General features: G+C 39.4%; 2 long non-coding RNA genes across 3 annotated transcripts; both read right to left on the bottom strand.

The window, feature by feature from the left end:
• Window positions 1-5,119: 5,119 nt before the first annotated feature.
• On the bottom strand, window positions 5,120-6,643 carry LOC137126095 (uncharacterized). Of its 2 annotated transcripts, none has more exons than XR_010914278.1 (3): window positions 6,499-6,643; window positions 6,023-6,166; window positions 5,120-5,904 (listed from the first exon to the last, which is right to left on the bottom strand). It is a non-coding gene; the product is annotated as an uncharacterized lncRNA (long non-coding RNA). The 2 variants fall into 2 exon arrangements; XR_010914277.1 differs by having other exon boundaries at window positions 6,035-6,166; window positions 6,499-6,635.
• Window positions 6,644-10,931: 4,288 nt separating this feature from the next.
• Window positions 10,932-14,179, bottom strand: LOC137126094 (uncharacterized). The gene is made up of 5 exons (XR_010914276.1): window positions 14,042-14,179; window positions 13,578-13,709; window positions 11,627-13,447; window positions 11,331-11,462; window positions 10,932-11,249 (listed from the first exon to the last, which is right to left on the bottom strand). It is a non-coding gene; the product is annotated as an uncharacterized lncRNA (long non-coding RNA).
• Window positions 14,180-15,712: the final 1,533 nt, after the last annotated feature.

Below are 15,712 nucleotides of genomic sequence, written 5' to 3'. Positions count from 1 at the left end.
ACTGACTGGGTCATCTCAGGTTTTATACTCAAAGAACGTATTGTTTGTATTTGAACTGAGATGGGTCACAGTTAGCACTGTATTTAAGACATGCAAATGAAGTGAGCCAAGAACAGGTAGACATAGCTTTTGGGACTTGTCAGTATTTTCAAATGAACATTTCCCATTCATTGACACATTTCAGTGATTTGACCATCATATGGTCACAACAGCACCTGACTCTAAAGACTTTACAATGGTCATTCAGAGACAGTGTTTCATCTTTGGGAAGGTCAAAGTAATATTAATGCTAGAATCGGGTGGTTGGTCACGGAGAGTGAAAAAAAAACACTGTAAAACAATTTGAAGAGGCAGGTTTCATGTATGGTGTAGTTGAGCAGCTCTGTTTGATATTCAGCAGTTCAGCACAGAATTATAAATCATATTCATACAGGGCTCAACAAATTAAAAAATAGACTCTTTCTCCATAATGCAAACATGCACGTGATGAACTTATTTTATGTAACTTTATTTTTCTTTAACAACTCCTGCACAGATGCCGTTGATAATGCAACCGCAAGGGGGCACAAGCCAGTGTCTTCTTGTGCCAGTCCCAAGTCTGGATAAATGCAGAGGGTTGTGGCAGGAAGGGCATCCGACGTAAAACACATGCCAAATCAAACATGCGAATCGTGACAAAGACTTCCATACTGGATCGGTCGGGGCCCGGGTTAACAACGACCGCCACCGGTGCTGTTGACCTACAGGGTACCGGTGGAAATTGGACTACTGTTGGTCGAAGACGAAGAAGAAGAGGAGGAAGGTGTGTTCGTGGGTAGAGAGAGAAGAGGAAAGCTAAGAATGTAGGACTGACAGTAGGGACTTTGAATGTTGGTACTATGACAGGGAAGGCTAGAGAGTTGATCGACATGATGCAGAGAAGGAAGGTGGACATACTGTGTGTCCAGGAGACCAGGTGGAAAGGTAGCAAGGCTAGAAGCTTAGGAGCAGGGTTCAAGTTGTTCTACCATGGGTCAGATAGGAAGAGAAATGGAGTAGGAGTTATATTGAAAGAGGATTTTGTGAGGAATGTTCTAGAGGTGAAAAGAGTATCAGACAGGTTGATGAGTCTGAAGCTGGAAGTTGAAGGGGTGATGTTCAATGTTGTGAGTGGTTATGCCCCACAGGTAGGATGTGAGTTAGAAGAGAAGGAGAAATTCTGGAGTGAGTTAGATGAAGTGATGCAGAGCATCCCCAGAGGTGAGAGAGTTGTCATTGGTGCAGATTTCAATGGGCATGTAGGTGAAGGGAACAGAGGTGATGAGACTGTTATGGGCAGGTTTGGTGTTCAGGACAGGAACGCAGAAGGTCAGATGGTGGTTGACTTTGCAAAGAGGATGGAAATGGCTGCAGTAAACACTTTCTTTCAGAAGAGGCAGGAACATAGGGTGACGTACAAGAGCGGAGGGAGAAGCACTCAGGTAGACTACATCTTGTGTAGACGTAATCTGAAAGAGATCAGTGACTGTAAAGCATTGGTAGGGGAGAGTGTAGCCAGACAACACAGGATGGTGGTGTGTAAAATGATGCTGGTGGTGAGGAAGATGAAGAGGACTAAGGCAGAGCAGAGGAGGAAGTGGTGGAAGTTGAAAAAGGAAGAATGTCGTTTAGTTTTCAGGGAGGAGCTGAGACAGACTCTGGGTGGTTTGGAGGTGCTTCCAGATGACTGGACTACTACAGCTAATTTGATCAGGGAGACAGGTAGGAGGGTACTCAGTGTGTCATCTGGAAAGAGGAAAGCGGACAAGGAGACTTGGTGGTGGAACGAGGAAGTTCAGGAGTGTATACAGAGAAAGAGGTTAGCTAAGAAGAAGTGGGACACAGAGAGACTGAAGAGAGTAGACAAGAGTACAGGGAGATACAGCGTAAGGTGAAGGTAGAGGTGGCAAAGGCCAAACAAAGAGCATATGAGGACTTGTATGTTAGGTTTGGACACTAAGGAGGGAGAGGTGGATTTGTACAGGTTGGCCAGACAAAGAGATAGAGATGGAAAGGATATGCAGCAGGTTAGTGTGATTAAAGATAAGGATGGAAATGTATTGACAGGTGCCAGGAGTGTGGTGGGAAGATGGAAGGAAAACTTTGAAGAGTTGATGAACGAGGAAAATGAAAGGGAACGAAGAGTAGAAGAGGTGACTGGTGTGGAGCAGGAAGTAGCAAAGATTAGTAGGAGTGAAGTGAGGAGGACATTGAAGAGGATGAAGAGCGGAAAGGCAGTTTGTCCTGATGACATACCTGTGGAGGTATGGAAGTGTCTAGGAGAGGTGGCAGTAGAGTTTTTGACTAGTTTGTTTAACAAGATCTTGGAGAGTGAGAGGATGCCAGAGGACTGGAGGAAAAGTGTACTGGTACCAATTTTTAAGAACAAGGGAGATGTGCAGAGCTGTGGCAACTACAGAGGAATAAAGCTGATGAGTCACACAATGAAGTTGTGGGAAAGAGTAGTGGAAGCTCGGCTAAGGGCAGAGGTGAGTATTCGTGAACAGCAATATGGTTTCATGCCTAGAAAGAGTCCAACAGATGCAGTATTTGCTTTGAGGATGCTGATGGAGAAGTACAGAGAGGGTCATAGGGAGTTGCATTGTGTCTTCGTAGATTTAGAAAAAGCGTATGACAGGGTGCCGAGAGAGGAGCTGTGGTATTGTATGAGGACGTCTGGAGCGACAGAGAAGTATGTTAGAGTGGTGCAGGACATGTATGAGAGCTGTAAGACAGTGGTGAGGTGAGCTGTAGGTGTGACAGAGGAGTTCAAGGTGGAGGTGGGTCTGCATCAAGGATCGGCTTTGAGCCCCTTCTTGTTTGCTCTGGTGATGGACAGACTGACAGATGAGGTTAGACAAGAATCTCCATGGACTATGATGTTTGCAGATGACATTGTGTGAGAGCAGGGAGCAGGTGGAGGAAAATCTAGAGAGGTGGAGGTCTGCTCTGGAAAACAGAAGAATGAAGCTTAGCCGCAGCAAGACAGAATACATGTGTGTCAATGAGAGGGACCCAGGTGGAACGGTGAGGTTACAGGGAGCAGAGGTGAAGAAGGTGCAGGACTTTAAGTACTTAGGGTCAACGGTTCAGAGCAACGGTGAGTGTGGAAAAGAGGTGAAGAGGCGAGTGCAGGCAGGTTGGAACGGGTGGAGAAAAGTGTCAGGTGTGTTGTGTGATAAAAGAGTATCAGCGAGAATGAAAGGAAAGGTGTTCAAGACGGTGGTGAGACCAGCGATGTTGTTTGGCTTAGAGACAGTGGCACTGAAGAAAAGACAGGAGGCAGAGCTGGAGGTAGCAGAGCTTAAGATGTTGAGGTTCTCTTTGGGAGTGATGAGGATGGACAAGATCAGGAATGAGTACATCAGAGGGACAGCTCATGTTAGATGTTTTGGAGATAAAGTCAGAGAGGCCAGATTGAGGTGGTTTGGACATGTTCAGAGGAGAAACTGTGAATATATCGGTAGAAGGATGCTGAGGTTGGAGCTGTCAGGCAGGAGGTCTAGAGGAAGAGCAAAGAGGAAATTTATGGATGTAGGGAGAGAGGACATGAAGTTAGTTGGTGTGAGTGAAGAGGATGCAGAGGACAGGGTTAGATGGAGGCACATGATTCGCTGTGGCGACTCCTGAAAGGGAGCAGCCCAAAGGAAAAGAAGAAGCACAGATGCCGTTGATGGTCAGCACTTTACTGTCTGGAGTGAAGGAATTTGCAGCCCTGCAGACCTTTTTGGTCTTTCCTGTAAAGAGCTTCCTGCTTCTCATTAATGAAGTTCCATCTCTGGTTGTCTGTCGCCTTAAGAATGTGCTACTTTTTGAAGGTCAGACCCTCAGAGAGCATGAAGGCAAACAGCAGCAGCAGCAAACTGGAAAACTGGAACTGTTCATAATTCACTGGAGAGAGAAAAACTGGAGAAACCTGTTCTGATAAAATGGTGGCAGCGTTGCATCGAGTCGTCTTGTATTCAAATTGCATTATTTAAAAAGGGATCCTCCTCTGTGAATCTAGGTATCCACTCAGGCCAAAACAGTCTAATCAATTCACAGACAATTTATTTTGCTCATTTGATAACACACATGACTCACATTTAGTGGGAAGACGTCTGTCCACCGAGCACAGTCAATGCAAACCTGTTGTTACCTTTTGCTTGGTTGATGACTGGTTAGTGAGCAGATTCACTGTCGTCTGAGCTACCAGTTGGCCTTTAGTGATTAGTTGGTTCTTTGGTTCACTCGCTTTAACCAGAGCAGGTACAGAGTCGTCTGAGGCACCAGGTGATGTCAATGTCTTCAGTGAAGCTCTAAGGCTGCGGCCTGATTACAGTGAGTTCATTATATAGTGTCCAGATGCAAAGGCAACATCTGTTTCTGTATTCAGTTTGAATAAAGATCATTATGTATCAGAGCAAAAACATACAGAACCTCTGTAGTGAGAGATGCAGGTAGAATATGTAAAACACACATTCACCAAGAACATGGCAGCACACAGTGCAACTCATATATGGACATTGGCACAGTCTTCATTGTTGTAACTCTCCAGTCACAGTTTGCAAACTATTCAACTCCAAACATTGAACATTTCTACTTGATGTGAGGCTGGTTTTCTTTTTCACACTCATATTTCTGCCTCCAGTGTTGATACAACCATGATGTTGAAGATGTTGCCATGCTCTCAACAAGTGAGAATTAGTGGTAACACCGTAATGATTATTACGTTGAAATATAATGTTCAGAGGATGTTTCTGTCTCACTCCTATGTTCTGTTGTGTGCTGTGCTTATAAACATGGATAACATTAGAGTCAACTGCACAGCTGAACAATGTAGTTTGTGCTTTGCCCAACTCTCCCTGCCCTGAAACAGCTTTACTTCACTCATTATGCTCCGCCACACTCTTTAGGTATGTGTGGTTATTGCATTACAATAAATAAGAAGCTGCCAAACATTCTCATGCAGAACCTACGAATACTGTTTTTTAGCAAAAAAAGTATTTTTCAAAGTAAATGCTTCTGACTCGATTTCTTTTTGAGCTCTACTATTTCTCATTAAATAACACATTTTTGCATAAAAAATAAATTCATAAAATAAATTCTCTAAGGCAACAAGTTGGTTGACAAAGATTTGGTTTATTGCAAAGTGCAGGACACTTAATGACTGACTACCTAGTAAATAAAGATGAGAAATAGAACCTACCAGCACAATTCATGTTACATCTGATGTTACATGTTCAGACAATAAACAATTTCACCCAATGCCTCTTCTTATAACCTTTAACAGTTTATTGCAATTGGAAGATAAATCAGCAAAAAGTGGTGATTTCAAATGAAGATCTAGAAATGGTCATCGCATGTGATATATTTGACATTTGATAACCGAGCAGTTTAGGTACATTAAGATGTCACTTACTCACTCAGCGCACTGTGGGTCTCATAGTGAACAGGTAATTGGTTTTCACATTTGACTTTAACTGTCTTAGTGAGACGTTTAACCTTATATTTGCAGGCAGGGGGATTGGCTGCCTGTATTGTTCTACATTTAACAATATCAAACTCTTCCTCACTTTGTACCATGTCATTTTTTACACCTTTACAAATATCTTTGACCCTCTTTTCATCTGCCAAAATGAAGGTATTGATTGGCTTACAACTGTTGTCTTCACTATAGATTTCCCTTGCACGAATCACCTCATCACATGGCCACTCTTTGATTAGGTGCTGTCTTTTGAACTTGTCATAGCGTTTTTCTTCCGATAGTTTTCTTGATTCATCTGCTTCGTTTTTTGGAAACACAGTGGCAGAGCTTTGAACTCTTATTTGAATTTTACTTCCAGACAGCACAGTGGCAGAGAGCAGCATCAGCAGCACACATGCAAACAGGATCTTCATTGTTTCCTGTTGAAGAAAAAACAGGAAAATTTTTCTGATGGACAGTTTAATGCAGTAAATGTAACAGCAATTTGTACAACCTGGTCATTTCTCCATGACACCATCATAACATGTTATTACAAACCAGGTTCTTTACTTTATGTCTTTCTGATCTGATGAGTGATTAGTTGGTTCTTTGGTTCACTCTCTGTAACCAGAGCAGGTACAGAAGTCGTCTGAGGCACCAGTTGGTGACGATGTCTTCAGTGAAGTTCTCTGAAGCTGCAGCCTGATAACAGTGAATACAGTGCATTACATAGTTCTGGAGATTAGTTCTATTAACAATATTTGAAAAAATGTACAAAGACAAATTAATATATATTCTCATTGCACTTATACATCAATACCACAGGTCTCACTGACTGATCAGTTTAAACTGACTTTCAGCACATTTAAACTCCCAGTCTGCCCCTTTATGACCTAAAGACCATCAAGATGTTGGAGTGTGTGATAAAGTTTTTGTGAATGAGTAAAAAGAAGCAGCACAGTCTTAAATCTTCTTCCTCTCATCTACAGAGGAACTGGAGCTGCAGTCTGTCCACTAACCAAACTAAGTCTTACCTTAGAAGCAACACCTGAGTGGAGACACGAAGAGTGGGACTTCTTTTGTTCTGGGAGACAGAAGAGAGTCTAGGCAGGTCCTCCAGGAGAGCAGGAGTCTGAAGCTTTGCTTCCTTTTCACACACATTTTATATTGTTCTTCACAGGAAACTGCAGCATCAAGAAGCACAGATCATCACAAGATTGGTTACAACTAAATCTTCTGTATCCAATCAAAGCATCATTAAAGTAGTGAGTGTGTTTGTTTCAGTGGTGTGAGAAGTGTGTGTGAGAAGGTGGTCTCTATTCCAGGAACTGAAAGGGGGCGTCTAAGCTCAGTGTCTCAGCAGCTTCTATCACCTTTAAAGGATAAAACCCTGTACAACTTCATTACAATGTTGATTTAACCTTTAGTTCAACTTCATGAACATGTGAAATCTCACAGTTAATGTCATTTGGCCCAACTCATTAAAATATTGGTGATCTGCTACAAAAAGTGTTATGTTGTAGGTTAATATATATATAAATGTAAATACCAGGAAGTTACTGCTAAAATACTGAACATTTGTCTCATATTCATCTTTTCATCTCAGGTGCTCTGGTTTCCTCCCACAGTCCAAAGACGTGCATGTTAGGTTAGTTGGTGACTCTAAATTACCCGTAGGTGTCAATGGTTGTCAGTCTGTGTATGTGTCACTCTGTGTTGCCCCTAAGATAAACTGGAAAAAGCTTTTACAGAGAAATGATGGATGGATCTTAAACCCAAACATCAGTCTACAGCAAAAGCTAATCCATTGGCCTTGCTGTTCCAATATTTATAAAAGAACTGAATAGTTTTTTTTTTTTTTCAAAATATAACAATAGTCATCTTCTTACTTCTGTTTGACACTAAAGTTTCCCTTTTGAAGAAACATAATGAAGATGCAGGTCATTGTTTGGGAAACCAAAGAGGGGGAAATTGGCCTTATCTGAATAAGGAGCCAAAGAGAACTTACAATGTTCTATCACCACTTTAAACGTTCACATTCACACTGAACATGCTATTTACTCATATCTTCTAATGAAGGAAGGACTGAGCTATTCAGAGCTGTGAAAACCACAAAATGTCAGTGATGTGGTTGGAAGCTTAAATGTGTGAACCTAAGGTCTAAATAAAGTCACCTGCACCTGAGACTGAGGTGCTTTGGAGTGTGCAGGCCTCTGCTAAGGGAGCTCAGGAAACAGGAAGAGACTGAACAAGTTGGTGGAGTGTGAGCTCTGTTCATGTGCAACTCAACCGTTCAGCTGAATAACTCGGGTCATTCTTGATTACTGTAAATTCTCTTTAGCTTTTAGTTTCTTTGTTTTACTCATAAATGGTTTTGCAAACACATTGTATCTTCCACTTTTGAATTTTAAGTAAATACTTGAAAAACTGCTTTTTGCACTGCAATTGTGAGCTGTTCAACAACAACAATTTCCCCACAGGGGGATTAAATAGGTTTGATCTTATCTTATAAATATGAAAATGAATATGGACGTCATCTCTTTCATGTATAATATTTTTCCCACACAGAATTACTTTCTTGGAGACATTATCCCCAAACTTTCTCATCTCACAGCATCAGTCATTTACGCGTCCAGCAGGATCAATTACTGCCTCTACTGTGAAGCACGAACAATGAAATATTTTTGCATCGCACTGAAATTTTATTTTAATATATTGTCTGTCAATCAGCTAAGGATTTCAGGTCTATTTGCAGCTGTTTCAGGATCTGAAGAGAGATTTAAAAAAACGCTCTGTATGTCATGTAAGACATGTTGTAAAATTTGCAAGTTTGCTAAACCAGAAATATGTTGGCTGGCAGAACTCATCAAAATAATGGTGATCTGTTAAAAAAAAGTTCTAATACCAGGAAATTAAAGCTATTGAATTTTCATGTTCATCCTAAACACACGTTTTCTAATATTTTCCAATATTTGTCAAATTTTTTTGAGGCCACTTTATAGGTTTTTCAGAAGATATTGGAAAAGTACGAGTCACTGCTCAGGTTATCAGAACATATTCTCACAGCGTATTGTGATAAAGTATAACAACTTTTTTTTTAAACACCTAATTCTTACCACCTCCTCACACCTGCACATTCTCACTGACCATACTATTTGCTCTTGAAGGAAAGTCTGGGCTGTTCCTGTGAAAACCACAAAATGTCAGTGATGTGCTGACATTCTGAAGTGCATGAATGTAAAGGTCTAAAGAAAAATCTCTGTTAAATGTTAAAAAAACAAAACAATAGGACATCTTCAAATAATAGAAAGCCTTCAAACCAAAGTGTTTAAATTACAGTGGAGCCATGGGAGCTCAGCTACAATAAATGACAAAAGAAATATAATGAAGATTTAATCCACACGTGTGCACCTCTGATGTGCACGTTGCTTCTGGAAGTTTAACTTTCCCTTCAAGCTGATAGATGTTCAAGCTTCTTCTCATGTAGCTGTCAGTGTCATGGAGCTGTGCTTGGATCTGAAAGGGCTGAGATGTGAAGTTCAGAGATGATTCCTGTTCTGTTCTGTCTGGTTTGCAGGGTTCTAGGTGACATAGTTTTGAACTGGTCTGGATGTCAGGGCTACTTAGGGCACAGCCAGTGGAGAACTACGTGCTCTGACATCCACCAGCTTGTCTCTGTATTTGGGTCTGCTGCTTTTAAGACACAGAAGTGTGAAAGAGCTCGCAGTGCTCGTACCGTCTCTCGAATCAACAATATAACAGCTGGGTTTTATATTTTATGTATTCAAGATTCAAGTGTTTACTATCATATGCACAGACTGAAAGCATGTTTCCCTGCACAATGAAATACTTTCTTTGCCATCCACACTAAATGTCATACATAAAAAATAAGGAAGAAAAATAGAAATAAAATAAAATACAAATAAAATTAAAAAAAATAATAGCAAATAAAAAAATAAGAGCAATAAGGCAATAAAGTGAGGTAGTGCCGTTCTAAAAAATGAATGTGCAAATGCAAAATGTGATTCAATGTAAACAGTTGTGTCCATGTAAACAGTTATGTTATGTTCATGGTTGCAAACTCCTGTCAGCTGTTTAGGAGTCTGAAGGCAGAGGGGTAGAAAGAGTTCTTCAGTCTCGAGGTTCTGACTTTCACACTTCTGTACCTCGGTCCTGAGGGTAGAAGTGTGAACAGTCCGTGCTGGGGGTGGGAGGGGTCTTTGAGGATGGAAGCAGCTCTCCTGTGGACTCTGCGGTGGTAGATGCTCTGCAGAGAGGGCTGTGGAGTCCTGGTGATCTTCTGTGCAGTCTTCACACCTCTCTGCAGGCGTTTGCGTAAGCGTTGTCTGCCTCGGAGGGGCATGTTGATTTGATATATATATATATATATATATATATATATATATATATATACATATGTGTGTGTGTGTGTGTGTATATATATATTTAGATATATATATATACACATATATAAAGGTCACTGAATAGGTTTTTCAAAATAAAACAATATTCATCTTCTCGTTTCTTTTAGACACTAAACTTTCCCTTTTCCGGAAAGTGCAGGTCATTGTTTGGGAAACCAAAGAGGGGAAGTTTGGCCTTATCTGAACAAGGAGCCAAAGAGAACTTACAATATTCTATCGCCACTTTAGATGTTCACATTCACACTAAACATGCTGTTTGCTCACATCTTCTAATGAAGGAAAGACTGAGCTATTCAGAGGTGTGAAAACCACAAATTGCCAGTGATGTGTTGACAAGTTTAAATGTGTGAACTTAAGGTCTAAATAAAGTCACTTTATTCTATTAAATATGACAAAATCATCTCAATGGATATTTAGACTAAAACCAAAGGCTTTGAAGCCGTGTTCAAATTACAGGGGACCCAGGGGGAGCTCAGCTTCCCCAAAAGCAACTAAATGTCAAGACTGGGGGTCTCAAAGACTATATTACCATTTTTAAAGCTAGAATAAATGACTGAGAAAGCGTACAATCTGATTAAGATCAGTTCATGAGAAAATTATTAAAGAAATGTTGGAGGAAATGTTTAGTAAAAGAAATTCTCTGAGGTTTGTGCAGATTTTATTCTTTGTGAACTGCAGGACAAACAGAGACTGAATAAAGACGAGAAGGTGAGTCATTGTTTCTAACCACAAATGCTATGAAACAGTATGTTTCTTTAAAGCGAACTGGTAAACATGCTTCACATGAGACTGCAGTTGTCTTAGTGAGACGTTCACCCTGATATGTAGCTTATGTTCTTTACTTTATATCTGAAGCTGAAGCTGTTTACAGAGTTTACAGTGCATCATTTAGTGTCTAGGTGCATGAACAATATCTGCTTCTGTATTAAGATTAAAAGAAGATGAATATTTACCAGGCAACAATCAGTTAAAGATTCTGTGGCTCTGTAGTGAAATATGCAGGTAGAACCTGCAAGATAGTGAGTCTGTGTCACTAGAAAGTCCCTCTCCACATGAAGATAAGTTATGTAGAATAGTTTCCCCATTGGACCCAATGGTCCCAAAGCAAAATTCAGAATCCAAATTTTTCAATTAAGTGTGCGATTTATTTCTACAACTAAGAGAATGTGATTCAATGTGAACCAAGAGAAAACAGAAAGAAAATGGCAGTTCACCCCTACAGCTCCAAAAATATTTACACATAATATTTACAAGATAGAGGCAATGCAACCACAAGGGGACACAAGCCATTGTCTTCTCATGCCAGTCCCAGGTCTGGATAAATGCAGAGGGTTGTGTCAGGAATGTCACAGAAGGAAAATCTGAAAATCAAACCATCTTTAAAGAAGGCAGCAGAGGGCAGAGTGCAGTATCCATCATCCAGTTTCTTGACAGCAACATACCACTCATCTTGTTCCTGCTGGTCCTCCATTACCAGCATCATGGCCTCATACTTGGCCTACATCGCTACCATGTGGCCTCCTCTGGAACTGCCAAATCAGCTCTCACCAAGACAGCACCTCAGATAGATCACCCTGAGAAGTAGAAAATAAATAAATATTAAATAAAAAATAAAAATAAATAATAAATATTGGAGGGAGGTATAGCAAGGAGACGACAGAGGGGAGCTGGAAGCAGGCAGAGATCTCCTCTTGTCAAAAAAATCCTGACTAAATAAAAAATCCTGATAAAAACTCACATTTTTAGCTACATGCTGAGAAGGAAGATTTACTGTAGGACTCCTCTGTGGAATTGAAAATAGATTAATGCTTTGTGACAATTCACATCATTCTTTGCACATATGTGTCACGAATTACACAAAAGATGAATGATACTTATGTGAAAGTGAAGTCATGGCAACTGTTATTTATTTCTTCAAAACATTTCACAACTTATTTAAGTTTATTCTTCAGTCTGAGGAAAGTTGGTTGGTTGATTTTCCAGGCTGATCTGAAAAGGTCTGAACAGGGTCAAGACATTAGAATCACAACTCCTATAACCTGTTGTACTCCTGAAAACCATTTTACTGCCATTCCACCGTTCAGAAAGAATTTACTTGGACATACAAATGTCAAACCTATGGTCACATATTGTTAGAGTTTGTGAAAACCAGAAACACTGTTCAGCTAGGTAGAAGAAGAAATAATGACTCAAATCTCTACTGACAGGCAGTTTCATCCAGTGTAGCCAGTCAGGACCTACACTGTCTGTCAGATAAACGTATAACCACTTTGTAAAAGTGCAAATGTTAAAGCCACATAACAACTGAGGGTGTCGCAAGTTGTCAAAGTACAGCTGCTTATTCAGTTATAGCTGTGTTTTGTATCATTACCAAATTATTAGACCAGCAGGACTTTAACTGATTGAGCAGAACAGAAGTTTGTATATAAATGTTTACTTAAAACTTTTGAAGCAAGAACACAACTCAAGAACAAGAACAAGATCAACAGAAAATAAATTATCTTTTCACTTACAGTAAAAAAAGCAACAAGCCAGCAATTATATCAATGTGCAAACTATAAAAACAAAAAAATTTACTTGATGTTTAAGATTTTATTGTTCTTTTGAATAAAACAAAGTACTACATCAAAAACCTTACTCAGCTGTAGGAACGGAGGCAGAATTGTTCAAATTAGAAAACTGTATTGTCACAATAAGTATTCTTTAGACTTTGAGTTAATTATTACAGCTTCTCTTTGCAGCTGTTTATATCCTACATTTATTTTAAGCATATAAGGGATTTAATAAACACACGAGAGAGTTGCAGATAAGGAGCTCATAAAGACAGAACATTTCAGCATAATTTCTGTAAAATCTGATGTTACATGTTCAGAGAATAAATAATTTCACCCAGTGTCTCTGTTTTATATCTTCGTTTTTAACAACCAGGAGATAAATCAGGTTAAATTGACACGATCAAAGCCAGATGGATCTAAAAATTGTCATAATATTTGACACAGTTTGGGTTTAAGAAGCAGCTTAAGCAGATGAAGAAGTGTAATTACTCTGCAAAGTTTAGTTTGTCTCCCTGATAGTGAACAGGAAAACCTCCTTCACATTTGACTACAACTCTCTTAGTGAGACGCTCACCCTTATAGACACAATTTGGTTTCTTTGCTCCTGGATTTTGTAGTTTACAGACAACAATATTAAACTTTGTGTTACTATAGGTCATACGATCTTTCTTATTTAGTTTTCCTTCACCATTACAAATCTTTTTGACACGCTTTTCATCAGCCAAAATGAACGTATTGATGTTCTTACAAGTTTTGTCGCGGTTATAGATTCCCTTCGTAGAAATCTCTTTATTACAGTCATCTTTAGTCATAGTTTTGTTTATATGCTGTCTTTTGAACTTCTCATAGCTTTCTTGAGGCTGTGGTTTTATTGATTCTTCTGTTTCGTTTGTAGGAAACACAGTCGCAGAGCTTGTATCTCTTGGTTGGATGTTACTTCCAGACAGCACAGTGGCAGAGAGCAGCATCAGCAGCACACACGCAAACAGGATCTTCATTGTTTCCTGGTGAAGAAAAAACATTAACAGTTTTCTGATGGACAGTTTAATGCAGTAAATGTAACAGCAATTTGTACAACCTGGTCATTTCTCCATGACACCATCATAACATGTTATTACAAACCAGGTTCTTTACTTTATGTCTTTCTGATCTGATGAGTGATTAGTTGGTTCTTTGGTTCACTCTCTGTAACCAGAGCAGGTACAGAAGTCGTCTGAGGCACCAGTTGGTGACGATGTCTTCAGTGAAGTTCTCTGAAGCTGCAGCCTGATTACAGTGTATACAGTGCATTACACAGTTCTGGAGATTAGTTCTATTAACAGTATTTGAAAAAATTTACAAAGACAAATAAATATACATTCTCATTGCACTTATACCTCAATATCACAGGTCTCACTAACTGCTCAGTTTAAACTGACTTTCAGCACATTTAAACTCCCAGTCTGCCCCTTTATGAACTAAAGACCATCAAGATGTTGGAGTGTGCGATAAAGTTTTTGTGAATGAGTAAAAAGAAGCAGCACAGTCTTAAATCTTCTTCCTCTCATCTACAGAGAAACTGGAGCTGCAGTCTGTCCACTAACCAAACTAAGTCTTACCTTAGAAGCAACACCTGAGTGGAGACACGAAGAGTGGGACTTCTTTTGTTCTGGGAGACAGAAGAGAGTCTAGGCAGGTCCTCCAGGAGAGCAGGAGTCTGAAGCTTTGCTTCCTTTTCACACACATTTTATATTGTTCTTCACAGGAAACTGCAGCATCAAGAACCACAGATCATCACAAGATTGGTTACAACTAAATCTTCTGTATCCAATCAAAAGCATCATTAAAGCAGTGAGTGTGTTGGTTTCAGTGGTGTGAGAGGTGTGTGTGTGTGAGAAGGTGGTCTCTATTCCAGGAACTGAAAGGGGGCGTCTAAGCTCAGTGTCTCAGCAGCTTCTATCACCTTTAAAGGATAAAACCCTGTACAACTTCATTACAATATTGCTTTAAACTTTAGTTTAACTTTCATGAACATGTGAAACCTCACAGTTAATGTCATTTGGCCTAATTCATTAAAATATTGGTGATCTGCTACAAAAAGTGTTATGTTCTAGGTTAATATATATATTGATGTAAATACCAGGAAATTACTGCTAAAATGTGTGTAGGTGTTACTCTGTGTTGCCCCTGACAGCCTGGAAAAGCTTTTACAGATAAATGATGGATGGATCTTAAACCCAAACGTCATCAGTCTACAGCAAAAACTAATCAGTTGGTCTTGTTGTTCCAATATATATAAAGGCACTGAGTAGGTTTTTCAAAATAAAACAATATTCATCTTCTCATTTCTCTTAGACACTAAACTTTCCCTTTTCAGGAAACATCATAAAGGTGCAGGTCATTGTTTGGGAAGTTTGGCCTTATCTGAACAAGGAGCCAAAGGACATGAGAACATACAGTAGTTTCGCACCCCTTACACATGCACATTCACACTAAGTGTGTTATTTGCTCACATCTTCTAATGAAAGAAGGACTGAGCTGTGAAAACCACATAATGTCAGTGATGTGATGACAAGCTTAAATATGTGAACTTAAGGTCTAAATAAAGTCACTTTATTCTATTAAATATGACAAAAACATCTCAAATGATGTTCGGACTAAAACCAAAAACTTTGAAGCTGTGTTCAAATTACAGGGGAACCAAAGGGAGCTCAGCTTTCCAAAAAGCAACAAAATTTCAAGTTAAGATCACATCATCAGATAGTTTTACGTGCATGCAACTCTGCAGATAAGCTAGAGTCCAACTCTGACAGTGTTTTTTCTCTCTCTATCTGTTTGTGGTTGTAGTTGCAACAGGTGTCGCCTCCAAAACTAGTCTTATGATGTGATCATGCAACAAGCTTCAATACAGCTTCTATGGACTATAATACCAAAGTTCACTATAAATACTGCACTGATTGCTATTATTTGCACTTCATATTGGTGGAAAGTGCAGTGTTTGGCAATGTTTGTGTTGCCAAAGCCAATGTTTAATTTATACCCTGGTTTAACAGGAAATAAATGTGAAATAATGCAAAATGAAACCAAACAATGTGCTCATACAAACTGTTTAATAAAATGTATAATTCAATTATTCCTTCATCAGCATTTTTACATGTTGTACTTTGTAGGCAAATCAGCCAAATTGGTCTGATGTGACATGTGCACAAAGAGTAAACTGTCAGAGGTGGAGCTAAAAATGAAAGAAAGCTACTTTTAAAGTAGTTTTCTTTGTAAATGTTGAGGCTTTT

Source organism: Channa argus, chromosome 4 (genome assembly GCF_033026475.1).
Source record: "Channa argus isolate prfri chromosome 4, Channa argus male v1.0, whole genome shotgun sequence".
NCBI lineage: Eukaryota > Metazoa > Chordata > Actinopteri > Anabantiformes > Channidae > Channa > Channa argus.
The sequence above is the reverse complement of the archived record's forward strand: the minus strand, read 5'-3'. Positions and strand labels throughout refer to the sequence as shown.